This window comes from Nicotiana tabacum, chromosome 5, assembly GCF_000715075.1.
Source record: "Nicotiana tabacum cultivar K326 chromosome 5, ASM71507v2, whole genome shotgun sequence".
Taxonomy (NCBI): domain Eukaryota; kingdom Viridiplantae; phylum Streptophyta; class Magnoliopsida; order Solanales; family Solanaceae; genus Nicotiana; species Nicotiana tabacum.
Window position 1 is genome coordinate 77,718,148 of NC_134084.1, and position 16,920 is coordinate 77,735,067.

The following is a 16,920-nucleotide window of genomic DNA, read 5'->3' on the forward strand; positions in this document are numbered from 1 at the left end:
TATTAAAGTTCTGCTATTTTCATGTTATCAACTTATATTTGTTAAAAAGAAGTAATTTGATAATGAAGTAAGTAGTTAAGGATTGGCTTGCCTAGCTCTCATAGTAGGCGCCATCATGACTCCCGAGATATGGAAAATACGGGCTGTGATAGTTTTGATTGAGGGTTTGAGGGATCAAATTGAATCGGATTTTGATAAATCTTGTATGTATGGACTCGTTATTAGAAAAAATTTCTAGTTTTGTGATTTTTGTCAGGGGGTTGGGTGAATTTCGGGATTTTGGTTTGAGTTGATAGTTTTTTGTTTGGAATTGGTTCCTTGTCCTATATTGATTGCGTTGCATTTCTTTGGTTAGATCGGGACGTTTGGAGGCCGATTCGAGAGGCGAAGGCACATCAGAGTAGGATTTGGCTTGGTTTGAGGTAAGTAACGCATCCAAACTTCGTTTTGAGGGTTCGAAACCCCGAACTATGTGTTATATGATTAAGTATTGAGGTGACACAACTGCCAAGTGACTGGCGTGCGGGCGTGCACCATGAGAATTGTGGCCTGGTTCATCTATGGCACCACTTAGTGACTCTTTCTTGTTGATATCTATGTTGTGATTATATGATTAAGGAAATGAATTGTAAATCAAGCTAATTATCATGTTAGGGCTTCACGACAATACTGTTGAGACCCGAGTGGTCATTTCTCCCTGTCATCTCATTAGTTTAATTGATATTCTATACTCAGTTTTACCCATGCATATCATATCATGTCTCAGTGTTAGTTGTTATTATTTGGCGCATCATATTATTATTCTGGGCTAGTTTTCATGGCATTGTGAGCCCGTGTGTGAGACTGGAGAGTGATGACTGATAGAGGCCTTGGGCTTGATTATGAGTGACATATGGGTCAGGTTGCACGCCGCAACAGATTATTGATTATGCCTTCATTGGCTTGTTATAGCTCCGGAGTCTGCACACCCATAGTGGGCGCGAATTATATTATTGAGGGATGGATTTCCCTAGACATGGATTTATCCAAAGTATTGATATATATGGAGAGGGAATTCCCTAGACATGGATTTGTCCGAAGTATTAACATATATGGAGATGGATTTCTCCATATGGATGGATTTCTTTTTTTCCTTGGTATCGGGTGACTTATAGTCAGTGATGAGTATGTTCCGGGATGGATTTCCCTGGGCCAAATGCCATATGTAGTACCGAGTGGTTGAGTGTGTGTATGTGTGTATGTATGTATGTATATATATATATATACACACACACCTAGAAATGGATTTCCCCTCAAGGTTGGATTACCCTTGTTCCTTAGTACTGTATGACTTGCAGTCAGCGTTGTATATGTTTCGGGATAGGTTTTCTTGGGCCGGTTGGCCATATGCAGTACCGAGTGGTTAAGCCCTTGAGAGTGGGATCACGTGGTGCATTTCATACATTATGTGCATTGGCATGTAGAGTTAGCCGAACTTTATATTTTACATTGTTCGGATCTGTATTTATTTCATTGTTGAGCTGCATTCCTGAAAGATTAGCATGCTTACTTTACTGCACAACTTATTTCTATTTTCTGTTGAGGTTACGTTCGTCACTACATATCAGTCCAAAGGTTGGACTTGTTACTTACTGAGTTGGTGTACTCACGTTACCCCCTGCACCTTGTGTGCAGACCCAGGTGCTTTCGGTCCCAGTGGCAGTCATTGATTGAGGTTGCAGGCTTTGGAGATTGTTGAGGTATCTAGATGGCATTCGCAGGCCTTGACCCTCTTTCTCTACTCTAGTTGTGTTTCAGTGAACATTGTAGTAAACTATGCTATTTCTGTAGACGCTTATGTACTCCGTGACACCCTGGTTTTGGGATAGTTTTATGGTAATATAAATCTTTCTTTTTGGTCATAAACAATTGATTTCAAATGATAAATGTTTTTCCGCCAATGATTTGATTTTTGTATTGTGGTTTTGGGTTGCGTTAAGTTGGGGCTGGCCTAGTTCCACGATAGGCGCCATCACGACGGGTTGAGTTTGGGTCGTGACAAGTTGGTATCAGAGCCTAGGTTACATAGGTCTCACGAGTCATGAGCGGGTTTAGTAGAGTCTTGCGGATCGGTACGGAGACATTTGTACTTATCTTCACGAGGCTGCGAAACCCTTAGGAAATTTTCACATTTTTGAATTCTTATTATGCGACATTGATTCAGCTTGATATGTAACTCTTTGAATTCCTTCCACGCATTCGTATACGCGCATGAGCACTCGGTATCAACTGTGCATCGACGGTTGTTGATTTCCTGAACATGGGGCGAGATGTGATTTCAGTATGTTGATGTTCGGCTAGTGTGGAGGACTTGAGGTCGTGCTTTGCCCGTAGCTTAGGCATTGAGGTATTGATTGTGTGAGCACGTGCTTTTGGATTTATATGTCCGGTAGTGTCCCTACTAGTAGAGTTTGTGGGTGAATGACTATGTGATGAGTATGATGTGACTGCGAGATATGTTCAGGTGATTTGGATATGACGAGAAGGGTCTACTTAAGGGTAGAAAGAACTATTTTGTGCTTGATTTCCATCTTGATTTGAGGTATACCCTAAGATATGGGTGTGTTGAAGGATCTTTTCATGTTGTTTAGCTGGGAATAAAGTAGCTTTCATGTCGTAATATGAGTTCAGACTCAGGAAGATTAAGTGATTGTCGGATGTTTATGACGGTAGAGGGGTATAAAGAGATGTTGGTTGAGGCGAAGCAGGTGGGTTATCTCCTGCGGGTTGTCCTGAGGGCGTGTGAATCCCTATGCTATTTTGTAGCGAGCTCTCTTTTACTAGTGAATTATATGTGCTGCAGTTTGATTTTGGATCATGTATGAGAGTTGTAGTGACTGTTATGAGGGTGAATGCGAGAATTGCAGATGATTGAAGTACTAGATGGTTTGTGTTGCGCAAGTTTATGAAGGATTTAGTTTAATCTCACTATGGTATTATTGCAGTAGTAGAGTATGGGCATTATGAGTTACTGTGTATTTTAGCCTATGGCTTTGAGCCAAGTGGGGGAGTCTGCTATTGATAAGTTATTTACGTGGCTAAGTGTCGTATTAGTTTCAGTTTGAGGTATACTTGTGAATCAGTTGTGGCTTACAAGGGTTGAGAATGACTCGAGTGAAGGAAACCTTGGATAAGGGTAGTGTTATGCTTTATGGGTGTATGAGAATCATAAAATGACTTGAGTGTTATCGGCAAAAGATGTAATGTGCATGGAGCAAAAATCTATTTGGTTGTATTAAGGTGGGGTTACTTCCTTAGGTGTTGTTGTACTAATGGGGCACAAGTCGTTTGACCCGTTTGATCAGTTTAATTAAAACCTGAGTAGAGTGGATGACTCTCGAGATGGTTCTAACAGATTCAAGATTATGTGTAATAATTGGGGATCTTTAGCATGTGTATTTGGATAGAAACTTAGGTTCACCTCGGAGGGTGTCAAGACTTGTGGCACTTCTATATCATTATGGATTCTATATATCAGTATCAGAAAGGTAAAGGTATTGGCTTTATATTCATAGGAAGTCTTCTCAGGGTAAGTATTTTGAATGTAGTGCTTTTGGGGATATTTAAGAGAGTATTCAGCAGCTTACGAGCCTTAAGCGGTGTGGTTTTATGCTTGGGTCTTATGTGGTGAGTCTGGGTTGAGGATTGCGGTATTATGGCAAGGGGACATATCAATTCGAAGGTATTCAGAAGGGACTTGGATAAATAGGACAGCTAGGTAGTAGGTCAGATCGGCATGGTAAGGGATATGATTAGTTCTTTGGGTGCTTATGAGGTGATGAGTTTCTATAGGTGTTTCGTGGCAATGCTCTAGGGCTTTTGGTGACCTGCGTAGCTTGGTTGAGTTAGAAGGATTCAGTCCTGACGGTTTAGTTTTGTGCAAATGAGATTCAGGGAGTTCTTGGTGGTTTCTACCACAGTTAGAAATGTATATTTCCTACTGGCGTGAGGAGCATGTGATGTATAATGATTTTCTCCTAGATGGGATCAAATGGAAAGTTCTTGGCTAGTTGAGCACGTAGTTTCTTGTGGCTTAGAGTGAATTATGAAGTTCTCATATTTATCATAAGATGGCATGGTATATGCGGTATGTTGTGTAGAGTTGAAATTTGCATGTGTAAGGTCATGGTTCAGTTTTGAAAGGAAGGTCATAAACTCTTAGACAACATGGACAGTTTAAGATGACTAGGTGAATGATATTACTAATTAGTGTGGCTTGATGAGGGTATACATTTCAGAAAGAGCAATGTGTTCCAGTTAAGGATACATCATTGGTTTTGCGGCACTCTTTTGTTAGATCGACTGCTGATATTCAAGTTTTCTTGGTGGCACAGAAGAAGTATAGGAGTATCCCTCGTGGAATGATCGAGTATCAGAGGTGTGTTAGATGTACGAGCGGTGGAGTTGGGATCAGATATGGTGATTTGTTTGCTTTATGGGTTTGGAGACTAGGAGTTCTCATAAACAGGTTATGTCGTGGTTGTGGACCGCGTATATCGGTCTTGTGTGGTGACTATTGGGGGTTTGGAGACCCGATGGATCTTTTGTTGCTTAGTATGGTGGATTTTGATGTGATATTGGGTATGTATTGGTTGTCTCCATGTCGTATTATTCTAGACTATTCTGCTAAGACGGTGACGTTGGCTATGTCGGAGGTACCACAGATTGAGTGGTGAGGTTCGATGGATTTTTTCCCAGTAGAGTGATTTCATTTTTGAAGGCCCAACAGATGGTTGGGAAGGGTTGTCTTTCTTATTTGGCCTTCGTGAGGGATGTCAGTGCAAAGACTTCTACCATTGATTTAGTCCCGGTGGTGAGGGATTTTCTAGACATATTTCATGTAGACCTGCCGGACATACCGCCAGATAGGGTTATTGATTTCGGTATTGATTTTGTGCTGGGAACTCAGCTTATTTTCTATTCCATCGTATCGTATGGCACCGGCGGATTTAAATGAGTTGAAGGAGAAGCTTCAGGAACTCCTTGATAAGTGGTTCATTGTTAGGCCAATATGGATATGTGTTTTGTATCGAGTCGACTTTGTTGACTCCAGATTGCTATTGTTGAGGGATGTACCGTTCAATTGTTATTGAGCTTATTCGTATTCTGGGGTGATCTACGGGTTACCTTTCCACGTTGTGAGGAGTTATGATTTGTTGGTTATATGCACATATGGTCCGGTTCTATTGGGGTCTCATAGCGGAATTTGAGTGAGATGGGTATTTGGGTGTTGCACGACTGATTGCGCATTGGATATGTTCTCTCGGGCTGTATGTCATTGCATCATTTACTTCTTCATGGTTATGGTGATTTACTTTGGTACTATACATCAATTGCACGTGGTTGATGATTTTGAGCATGGTGACTTGAGGTGTCTCATGTGGACCAGTGTTTGGATAGGGTCGCGCATTGCAGCAAAGTTATGCGGAAGTATGATTCATCGGGTTAGATTCGTGTGTTCTGGTTCTACGATGTGTGATGGGTTCTTAGCATTGTGTTGTGGTAGTACTGGTGAGCTTGTGGTACAACTCTCTCATTTGAGTCATTTTCCATGATTTGAGTACATTTAGACTGTTGCTTATTGGTGCACGGGTTGCACGGGTCATGGCTTTAGATTATATTGATGTGTCATGTCAGTAGTCGTGTTGGATGAGATGAGGTCACTGGGATCTAGAATGAATACTATCGGACTTAATTTCAGTATGTTGGAAGCATAATATCGAAATTTGGTTTAGAAATTTACTATAGTCCTTGCCGAAGGAGAGGGAACTCCATGACTAGTTGATATGAGGAATGGTTATGATTTATGCATGTTTCTTTCATCATTGGCAGTATAAAAAGTGTTGGAATGAGGCTTTATTTTATAAGAGGTTTATTACCGGCATTGGGTTGTATAAGCAGTTGCTGTGATTAGAAGTTATCGCTATAAGCGTTTGAGTTGTGTGGTATATCATGTGATTTCATCTTTAGTTGCGGTTATGGCTTGATACAACGTGTTCAGACTTATTCAGTGTGTAGATGTGAGATTCTGATCTTATAGATAATTTCGGAAGTGGAAATTTGGTTTTAAGGTTATGGGCTAGGGTGAATTGTGAAATTTCAGTTATGTTGTGCTATCAGACCAATATGGGATAGGGTGACGTGGGATCAGCCCTGGGTATGTGTATGATAAGGTTATAAAGCGATTTGATGGCTTTTGGAAAAACTCTAGGCACGTTCGAGGACGAACATTTCTTTAAGAGGGGGAGGATGTAACGACCCGGCCGGTCGTTTCATAAGTTATAGCCCTGTTTCCCCATTTCTGTTTCCTTATGTGTTGTTCAGCTGTATTGTGTGGTATCGGGTCGGTTGGTTCGGGCTCGGAGTGATTTCGGAGAGGAATGAGACACTTAGTCTCATATTTTGAAGTTAAGTTCAAAAAGTCAACAGGATGTTGACTTATGAGTAGATGATCTCGGATGTGAATTATGATGGTTCGTTAGCTCCGTTAGGTGATTTTGGACTTAGGAGCGTGTTCGGAATGTAATTTGGAGGTCCATGGTAGATTTAGCCTTGAATTGGCGGAATTTGAAATTTGGCGTTTCTCGGTTGGCAGTGGAAATTTTGCTATGAGGATTGGAATGAAATTCTGGAAATTGGAGTAGGTTCGTGGTGTCATTTGTGACGTGTGTGCAAAGTTTCAGGTCATTCGAATGAGATTTGATCGGTTTCGGCATCGTTTGCGGAATTCAGAATTTTAGAAGTTCTTAGGCTTGAATCGAAGGGTGATTTGGTGTTTTGATTTTGTTTGGAGTGTTCCGAATGTTTGAATAAGTTTGAATAGTGGTATGTGACTTGTTGGTATTTTTGGTTGAGGTCTAGAGGGCCTCGGGATTAATTCAGATGCTTGATGGAAGGGTTGGAAATTGGTTTGAACAGCTGAAGCTGCAGCTTCTGTCATTTCCGCACCTGCGGATTGGGGACCGCAAGTGCGAGGTCCGCAGAAGCGGAGAAGAACCATAGGAGGGGAAGTTGGACCGCATCTATGAGCCCGCAGGTGCGAGTCCCGGGGCGCAAGTGCAGAATCTGGGAATTTCAGTGAAATAAGCAGATGCGGCGTTTGGGCCGCTGGTGCGGTCCTGCAGATGCGTGAATTTGGCCGTAGATGCGGAAGTGCAAGGCAGAATGTATAAAAAGGTCCCTTCGTGAATTTTGGTCATTCTTCACCATTTTACATCCGGATTTGGAGCTTTTGGGAGCAACTTGAAGAGGGATTCGAGGGGGTTTTCACTGAGGTGAGTAATTTGAGCCCTAATACTCGTGATTATGTAGTTTTCTGTGGTTTAATCATGTAATTAGTGGTGATTAAGGGTGAAATGAGGGGTTAGGACTTGGGATTTTGGAGAGTTTTGATTGAGGGTTTAAGGGGTCAAATGAAGTCGGATTTTGATAAATCTTGTATGTATGGACTCGTGAGTGGAAGGAGTTTCCAGTTTTGCAATTTTTGTCGGATTTTGAGACATGGGCCCAGGGGGCAGGTTTGGGTGAATTTCGGGATTTTGGTTTGAATTCATAGTTTTTCGTTTGGAATTGATTCCTCGGCCTATATTGATTGCATTGCATTGCTTTTGGTTAGATTCGGGACGTTTGGAGGCCGATTCCAGAGGCAAAGGCGCAACGGAGTAGGATTTAGCTTGGTTTGAGGTAAGTAACGCTCCCAAACTTGGTTCTGAGGGTTCAAAACCCCGAACTATCTGTTAAATGATTAAGTATTGAGGTGACTCAACTACCAAGTGACGGGCGTGCATCGTGAGAATTGTGGCCTGGTTCATTTTATGGCACTCCTTAGTGACTCTTTCTTGTTGATATCTGTATTGTGATAATATGATTAAGGAAATGAACTGTAGATCATGCTAATTATCATGTTAGGGCTTCACGCCAATACTATTGAGACCCGAGTGGTCGTTTCTTGCTGTCATCTCATTAGTTTCATTGATATTCTGTGCTCAGTCTTACCCATGCATATCATATCATATCTCAGTCTCAGTTGTTATTATTTGACGCATCATATAATTGTTGCAGGCTAGGTTTCATGGCATTGTGAGCCCGTGAATGAGACTGGAAAGTGATGACTAAGAGAGACCGAGTGCCTGATTATGAGTGACAGTTATTAGTCGGGATGCACGCCGCAACAAATTATTGATTATGCCTTCATTGGCTTGTTATAGCGCTTGGGACGTAGGATCCCCTTTGGAGTCTGCACACCCACAGTGGGCGCGAATGATATTATTAAGGGATGGATTTCCCTAGATATGGATTTGTCTGAAGTATTGATATATATGGAGATGGATTTCCCTAGACATGGATTTGTCTGAAGTATTGACATATATGGAGATGGATTTCTCGATTTTCCTTTTTCCTCGGTACTGGGTGACTTATATTCAGTGATGAGTATGTTTTGGAATGGATTTTCCAGGGCCGAATGGCCATATGCGGTACCGAGTGGTTGAGTGTGTATGTGTGTGTGTATGTATGTATGTATATATATATATATATATATATATATATCTGGAGATGGATTTCTCCTCATGGTTGGATTACCCTTGTTCCTCGGTACTAGATGACTTGCAGTCAGCGTTGTATATGTTCCGGGATGGGTTTTCCTGGGCCGGATGGCCATATGCAGTACCAAGTGGTTGAGCCCTTGAGAGTGGGAGCACATGGTGCATTTCATGCATTTTGTGCATTGGCATGTAGAGTTAGCTGAGCTTTATATTTTACATTGTTCAGATTTACATTTATTTCACTTTTGAGCAGTATTCCTGAAATATTAGCATGCCTACTTTACTGCACAACTTATTTCTATTTTCTGTTGAGGTTACGTTCGTCACTACCTATCAGTCCAAAGGTTGGACTTTCTACTTACTGAGTTGGTGTACTCACGTTACCCTCTACACCTTGTGTGCAGATCCAGGTGCTTTCGGTCCCAGTGGCAGTCATTGATTGAGGTTGTAGGCTTTGGAGATTGTCGAGCTATCTGCATGGCGTTCGCAGGCCTTGACCCTCCTTCTCTATTCTAGTTGTGTTTCAATTGTATTTAGTGAACATTATAATAGACTATGCTATTTCTCTAGACGCTCATGTACTCTGTGTCACCCTGGTTTTGGGATAGTTGTATCATAATATGAATCTTTCTTTTATGAATTAAACAATTTATTTAAAATGATGAAAGTTTTTCCGCCAATGATTTGATTTTTGTATTGTGGTTTTGCGTTGAGTTGAGTTGAGGCTGGCCTAGTTCCACGACAGGCGCTATTGCGACGAGTTGAGTTTGGGTGGGGCATTTGCATCTATACCCACTTTTTGTGTCACGTTTTAACTTGTGCCCGCTTTGCAAAAAGAATTACAAGCGTACACGCTTTTTCGCATAACTTCAGCATATGGGGCTGAAGTAGCAAAGGCAATCACGCAAAACTTCAGCATTCTAGTAGATGAGCCTAAAGTTCAGCTCTAGAGCTGAAGTTTTTGTTTTGTAACTGGCGAACTTTAGTTCTAAAGCTGAAGTTTTTGTTTTGTAACTGGAGAACTTCAGCTCTAGAGCTGAAGTTTTGTTTTGTAACTGGCGAACTTCAGCTCTAGAGCTCTAGATATGATCTCACCCTTCAATGTGCCTGATCCTCTTGTTTTTGAAATTCTTCTTCAGTTGTTGCTGAGGCCATTGAGTTTTGCTTCATTGTCTCCCAAAGAATGAGGCATGAATCATGACAAGTGATCTGTTCCAAAAGTGCTTTCTTGTCACGCAGATGGGAGCCTTTGGTTTTCCAATTTGACACAGAAGTTTGATTTGAGAGGGAGATGTGGAGGTTAATTTGATTTCCCCACACTTTGTATTCTGCTGCTTGTGTAGTGCCATGAGCTGCATTTTTACTCTTCCTTCAACTTCAGTAGTAGTAGGTGGACTACCAGGTTCTTTGTGAGGCATGGAGGATGATGTTGCGTTGTCTTTTTCCAGTCTCCTTCATCTTACTCATTTTATCATCCACCATATTTGAAGGCTCAAATATTTCCCAGAGACCAGAGTTGGTTCATAATATTGATCATCACCATTTTTTTCTTGGCAAGAAGAGGTGTCTTGTTGAATACCCCATGAGCACCTCCTAACATTTAGTGTGCCATTTGTTGGAGACTTTGTGGCCTTGTTTTGTGGATTGTACCCAGAAGGATTCCTTCGCCTATCTTTTTGCATTGAGCTTCCCAAGCTGATCCTTCCTGTTGTCGAGAACATGGCATTTTCCTTCATTTGGTAGCTCAAGGTGGGTTTTGATTCAGGACGGACCTGATCCGACACCTGTTCTCCACGTAGAAATCAGTATTTACTGCTTTTGCCTAGAATTTCTTGGTGATTCCACAGACGATGAGCATTGTCCATGCAACATTCTCTAGTTCTGTTCTTTCTTTCAATAATACCATTTTGCTGTGGAGTCCTTGAGTGTTGAGAAATTGTGCATGATCCCTTCTTCCACTTCCTCATTTATTTTGTGAACTCATGTCCAGGTGACACTTGAGTTTGATAGACCACGGACCAGGTCCTGCTGAGTTAATTTATTCGGAGGTGAGAAGTTTGCATATACCAATCATTCATGCCATGGTTGCGACTTCACTCATCTCATACCACCAGCTTGTGGAGATTCATACTTAGTTGGAGTGGATGTTCTTGTTTCCTTTGTCCACTGAGACCACTTGGCGAGTTATTAGATTGGTGACTGCACTTTTTAGGCAATTCACATAGTGCACGTTCCCACTTGAGTGCCAAAAGAACCTTTCTACCTTTTCATTCACTTGAGAATGTACCCTTTACTTCCTTCTTAAGGATACATTCCCTTCCTGCAGGGCTTTCAGTGAGAAGAGATTCATGATATTTTCAACTGCATGCTTTAAGCATCCACTGTCCATAGTCCATCGCAGTCCGCTTCCTCTCACTGTTCCTTGTTCATGCAAATCAAGGGTTAGATTTAGGAACCCAAACTAGTTTAGGTCCCTTGTTATGATAAAAAGGATGAATGAGGGATTTCCTAGTCCGTGCAGGCAACATCCGTTTTTGGCGAGTGGTGCCTAGTCCTTTGTTAGTAGTCACTCCATCAGAAAACACTTTGTTTTTCTAAGCGGATTGAACCCTATCCTAGAAATTTTCTTTAAAATGCCCATTGTTACCACAGTGGGTACATAGCCAGTTATCAGGTACAGTAACATACTTGTTGTGCTGGTTGTAGGGAGTTTTCTCCCTTTGGAACCCGATGCCCTGCTTGTTCCCACTATTGTTGAGATACATGGCAGTGACATCATCTATTTCTAACTTTCTCCAATTCAGCTTGAAGTTGTTGATTCCTCTCGAGTTCTCTGCAGAGACTGGTTTTCACAATAGTTAACTCCTTTTCAAGCATGATGTGCGCCTCACTGGCTACTTCCTTCCCTTTCCCAAGACTTACATTCCTATGTTCTCTATTGATTCCCTCAATGGTTTCCTCTAGATCAGTGCATATTACTAACAAGTTATCCCTTTCTTCTTCAGTAGATGCAACTTATTCTTATAAGGTGTATTTCTCACTGTTAAGGCCCTCTATTATTTCTTTTAGATCAACAACTACTACCATTAGATCGTCTCTCTCATTTTCCACACTAGTTATTCTTTCATTCAAGGCTTCCTTTTCTTGTTCGAGATTAGCTATGGTCTCATTTAAGTCCACTACACAGACCACTGGATCATCTCTAGATTGTTCGGCCTCTCCTAATTCTATGGTCAGGATCTCCTTATCATTTGCAATGCTATAATAAGCATCAATTAGGACATTAGATAAAGACCTTAGCTTCTTAGAAGAACAGGATTTCAGATTTCTCTGAACATCCCTGAAGTTTACCTCATCGTCTTCATTTTCTTCATCATCATCATCTGACTGAGCCATCAGCGCGAACAGTGAATCGTACTTTATTGCTTCAGTTTCCACAGCCATCATGGAACTGTTTTCTGCATCTGATTCCCTTTTGAATTCACTTGAGGAGTCTCCCCAAGCAGCAAGAGCCTGCTTAACAATATTGTCTGCAGCACTTTTTTGATTGAATCCTTTATCTGGAACCAGGTTCCTTTTTCCTACTTTGTCAGGATTTTGCTTGTATTGCTCCTGTTTTGCGAGTGGACAGTCTTTGATGAAATGCCCTGACTTTCCACATCTGTGATAGAGATCATTGTTCCTTGTTTTACTTGAACTGCCCCACTTTGGTATACCACCATTTCTTTGAACCATCTTTTGAAATCTCATAGTAAGATAGGTCATGCCGTTATCTTTATCACTTGGATCACTACTTTTAGCCTTAAGCACTAGGTTTTTTCCTTTTTAGGCTCTCTTCTTTCACTATCTTTCTTTCTTTTCATCTCATATGTCTTCAGATTATCAATCAACTCATCCATGGTCAGAGTTTGTAGATCTTTAGCTTTAGTGATGGCATTTACCTTACTTTCCCAAGACCCAGGTAGAACACTGAGGATTTTCCTTACAAGCTTGTTTCTGGGAACGACATCTCCAAGTGAGTGAAGCTCATTTATAATGAAGGTGAATCTGGTGTGCATATCTTGTATGGACTCATCATCCTTCATCCTGAAGAGCTCATATTCAGTGGTCAGCATGTCGATCTTGGATTGTTTGACTTGAGTAGTTCCTTCGTGTGTGATTTGTAAAGCTTCCCATATTTCTTTGGCAGTATCACAAGTTAATACTCTGTTGTACTCATTAGGTTCTATGCCACACATCAAGATTTTCTTGGCACGATAGTTCTTTTCTACAGTTTTTTGTCAATGTCGTTGTACTCTCTTCTCCCTTTGGGCACCAATGGTCCTGTTTCTTCAAGCTTCTTCATGGGAACATGTGGACCATCACAAATGATGCCCCACAGCTCTGAATCTTGTGCCATCATAAAATCAAGCATACAGGTCTTCCACCAGCCATAGTATTGACCATTGAATCTGGGAGGTCTATAGGTTGATTGTCCTTCTTCAAAGTTTGGTGGAGCAGCCATTGAGGATCCTTCCTAGGTGTTAGCCTGATAGGAGAAACCTGCTATGATACCAATTGTTAGTTTATATGAGTCCACCAAACTATAGAGTACCTGGTCCTCTATGAGATAATGTGTAGAATGTAGTAAAGACTGAAAGTAAAGAAGGAAGGAGATTTTCTACGTGGAAAAAACCCACACAAGGGGATCAAAAAACCACGACCTACTCTTGTAGGTTTTTAACTCTACTAACATGCTATCTCCCTATTACAAGCCACTTTGCAAAACCCTATTTCAAAGACTTTACACTAACTTCTGATGCAACCACCACAAGCCACTCTATAACTATCCTAGTTACAGAGGATTTAAACTTTGAATATCCCTAGTCACAACATAAACTCAGAAGTATACGAATTTTGGTTTGTTCCTAAGACAACGCTTCTAAGAAGGCAAACTAGGAATTACAATGACGAACAAATAACAAGATTACAACTCAACGACGGATGTACATAAACTCATTTAGAAACTGATCCTTAGTGGAGTTGTCTTCTTGTTATTGACACACCAGTGACTTCAATACCGGATGAACACTTTTGTTTCTTGAGAGAATATCACTGAATGCACAAAGAATGGTGTGTCTTGCACCAGGTTGTTTTATCACAAAAGATAATACAATGTATAGTGGTGTCAACTCTTGGTGTATGCTTCTTCCCAATGAGAGGTGATGGTTGTACTGTCTGCACAACCACTTCTGGGCAGTTGCATTCCAGCTGGATAGTGGACTTTGTACTTTTGTCAGGACACACCAACAGACCAGGTCCTAGTTATGTTTCTCTTTTGTGACAGTTGCTAGATGGTCACTTTCTTCTGCTACATTCCAGTTGTGCACTTGACTTGTACTTCTGTCAGAGAACCCTAAGGGAGCAGGTCCCTATTGTGTTCCTCTTTATAATGATTGCGTACAGTCACTGACTTGTGCTTGTGTCGGAGAACCCTAAGGGACCAGGTCACCAGGTCCCTGTTGTGTTCCTTTCTATGGTCGTTCATCCATTTGCTGATTTTTCAGACTTAGACCAGTTCACATGAAATGTATATCCAGGTGCTCTATCTAGTTCTTCACGACAAGTTTGTTAGATCATCAAAACATAAGAAGCATAAGGCCAAGACATTGAAAACCCATCATATTTGCACGAACTAATAGAGGAACTCACAATCAAGAAGTATCAAAACAATAAGGAAGACAATCAATTCAATTAAGGCAATTACGGGTCAATGTAACACGTAAGAATTCGAGGAAAGCTAACAACATCATATGGAGCATATAGAGACAATTTAAGCAATTATTAAACCCAATAATTACGGAATACTTTCTACATAATGAACATAAGGATCTAAGAACCCTAGAGCAAATTTCCCACAAATAAGTTCGAGCACACACTCGTCACCTTGCATGCACGGACTACAATTAGCATAGAAGACTCCAATCCTAAGGGGAAGTCCCCCGCACAAGGTTAGGCAAGATACTTACCTTAAAGACGACAAACAAATACTCTAAAATGCACTTCTCGGGTGAAAAGACCTCCGGACGGCTCAAATATAACCAAATTAACTTCAAAGCACAAATAAAACACATAAGAAATGATTCCGGACAATAAAGTCTCAATCTTTAACAAAATCCAAAAATCGGTCCAAAAGTCGACCCCCGGGCCCGCACCTTATAACCCGACAAATTTTACAAAAACCGAATAACCATTCGAATATAAGTTCAACCATATTTATTAAATTCCGATACCATTTGGCCCCTCAAATCGTGATTTTTTATTTTAGGAATTTCTTCAAAAACCAACATTTCTCCCAACTCAAAACAAAAAGTAAATGATGAAAAAGAAGATAAAATCATGGAATATGTTTGATACTAGGTGAAGAACACTTACCCAATCAATTTGTGTGAAAAAACCCTCAAAGAATCGCTCAAAACCGAGCTCCACAAGTCAATTTATGGTGAAAATGGTGTAACCCTCGATTTGGAAATTATATTCTATCCGCCCAGATTTTGTGCATCACGAACGCGGAAGGACAATCACGTTTGCGAAGAAGGGAAACTGAAGCTGCCAAGAAAATCCATCGCGAACGCGAGCTAAGGGACACGAACGCGGAGAGTAAAGAATAGATGCTTTCGCGAACGCGAGGGAGTGGCTGTGAACGCGAAGAAGGATAAGGCAGAGCTTCGCGAACGCAAGGCGTGTTATGCGAACGCGAAGAAGGATTTCCAGGTGGTCAGCAACAAAGCTTCGCGAACGCGAAAGGCGGTTCGCAATCGTGAAAGAGGATACCAGAAGCAGAAAACAGCAGTTCAAAAACACGGGAAAATAACCCGTAGCCCACCCGGAACACACCCGAGGCCCCCGGGACCTCGTCTAAACACACAAACAAGTCATATAACCTAACACAGACTCGCTCGAGGTCTCAAATCACATCAAATAATGCTGAAACAACGAATCACACCAAGAATCGAACTTAGGAACTTTTCAAACCTTCCAACTTCCAAAACTTATGCCGAAACCTATCAAATCAACCCGGAATGATACCAAATTTGGCAGACAAGTCCAAAATGACATAACAGAGCTTTTCTAACTCTTGGAATTGCATTCCGACCCCAATATCACAAAAGTCAACTATGAGTTAAACCTCTCCATTTTCCAAACATTAACTTTTCCAACTTTCGCCGAAACACCTCAAATTACCCTACGGACCTCAAAATTTGAATCCGTACGCGCGCCTAACTCCAAAATTACCATACGAAGCTGTTGAGATCACCCACGACCCATTCCGGGGCCGTTTACTCAAAAGTCCAATTCCGGTCAAATTCTCACTGTTTAAACTTCCAAAACTAGTTTCCTTCTTCTAATTTGACTCTGAATCATCTGTTAACTGAATTCAACCATGCAAGCAAGTCGATACTCATATTATAAAGCTGCTCGATACCTCAAATTGCCGAACTGGGCTCAATTGCTCAAAATGACCAGTCGATATCCTCATCCACTTAAACATACATTTGTCCTCGAACGTGCCCGACGTCATTCCAAAGCCATCGAACCACTGCATGAGCTCACTATACCTACACCCGAGGGTGATTCCCCATTACCCAACCTAAGCAGAACTGACAATGCAACTTAACTGAAGATCTCATATCCTCCTTATCCCATAACCTTAGAACAAAACCCAAACCTCAACATTTGAAATTCATCATCGGATCCAAATTCCACGTCATCACACTACATGAGCCTTAACAAGCTGAATCGAGCCAAATTCCAATCCAGGATACAACCACACGCTGCTCCACACAACTCAAATGCCCGAAGCAACAACCTCTGACCACCATAGCTGCTGAAATAATATTCTGGATGCCGGCAACATACCTCACATTGAATATAACCTTATTCTGGACCTCCACATCGTTATTCATGATAAAGAAACATGCGGGAACTTATTGCCGCCCATGAAGACAACAAGTCAAGAAGCTCTGTCGCCCGCCAATGGCCATCACCAAATTTTAGCAGAAACGCCCTCATACTTCCAAACACTCCTCACCCCCGATACTATAGTACTAATATCAAGTCTAAGAACCTCATCTCAGCCAATACAAGCAGCACAACTAACAGCTCATCACGGAACCACACGGATTCTCATATTACACAATTTGTACACTAAACCAACAATAACTCAATTATGCAGCACAAGTAAAGAAAAGCAGAGTATAAGAATTATCTAATGAGTACAACACGTATAACAACAAAAGTTTAGTTCTTCATCAAATCGTTCCACAGAGGGAAAACACAGCACCAAATAAATATAAGG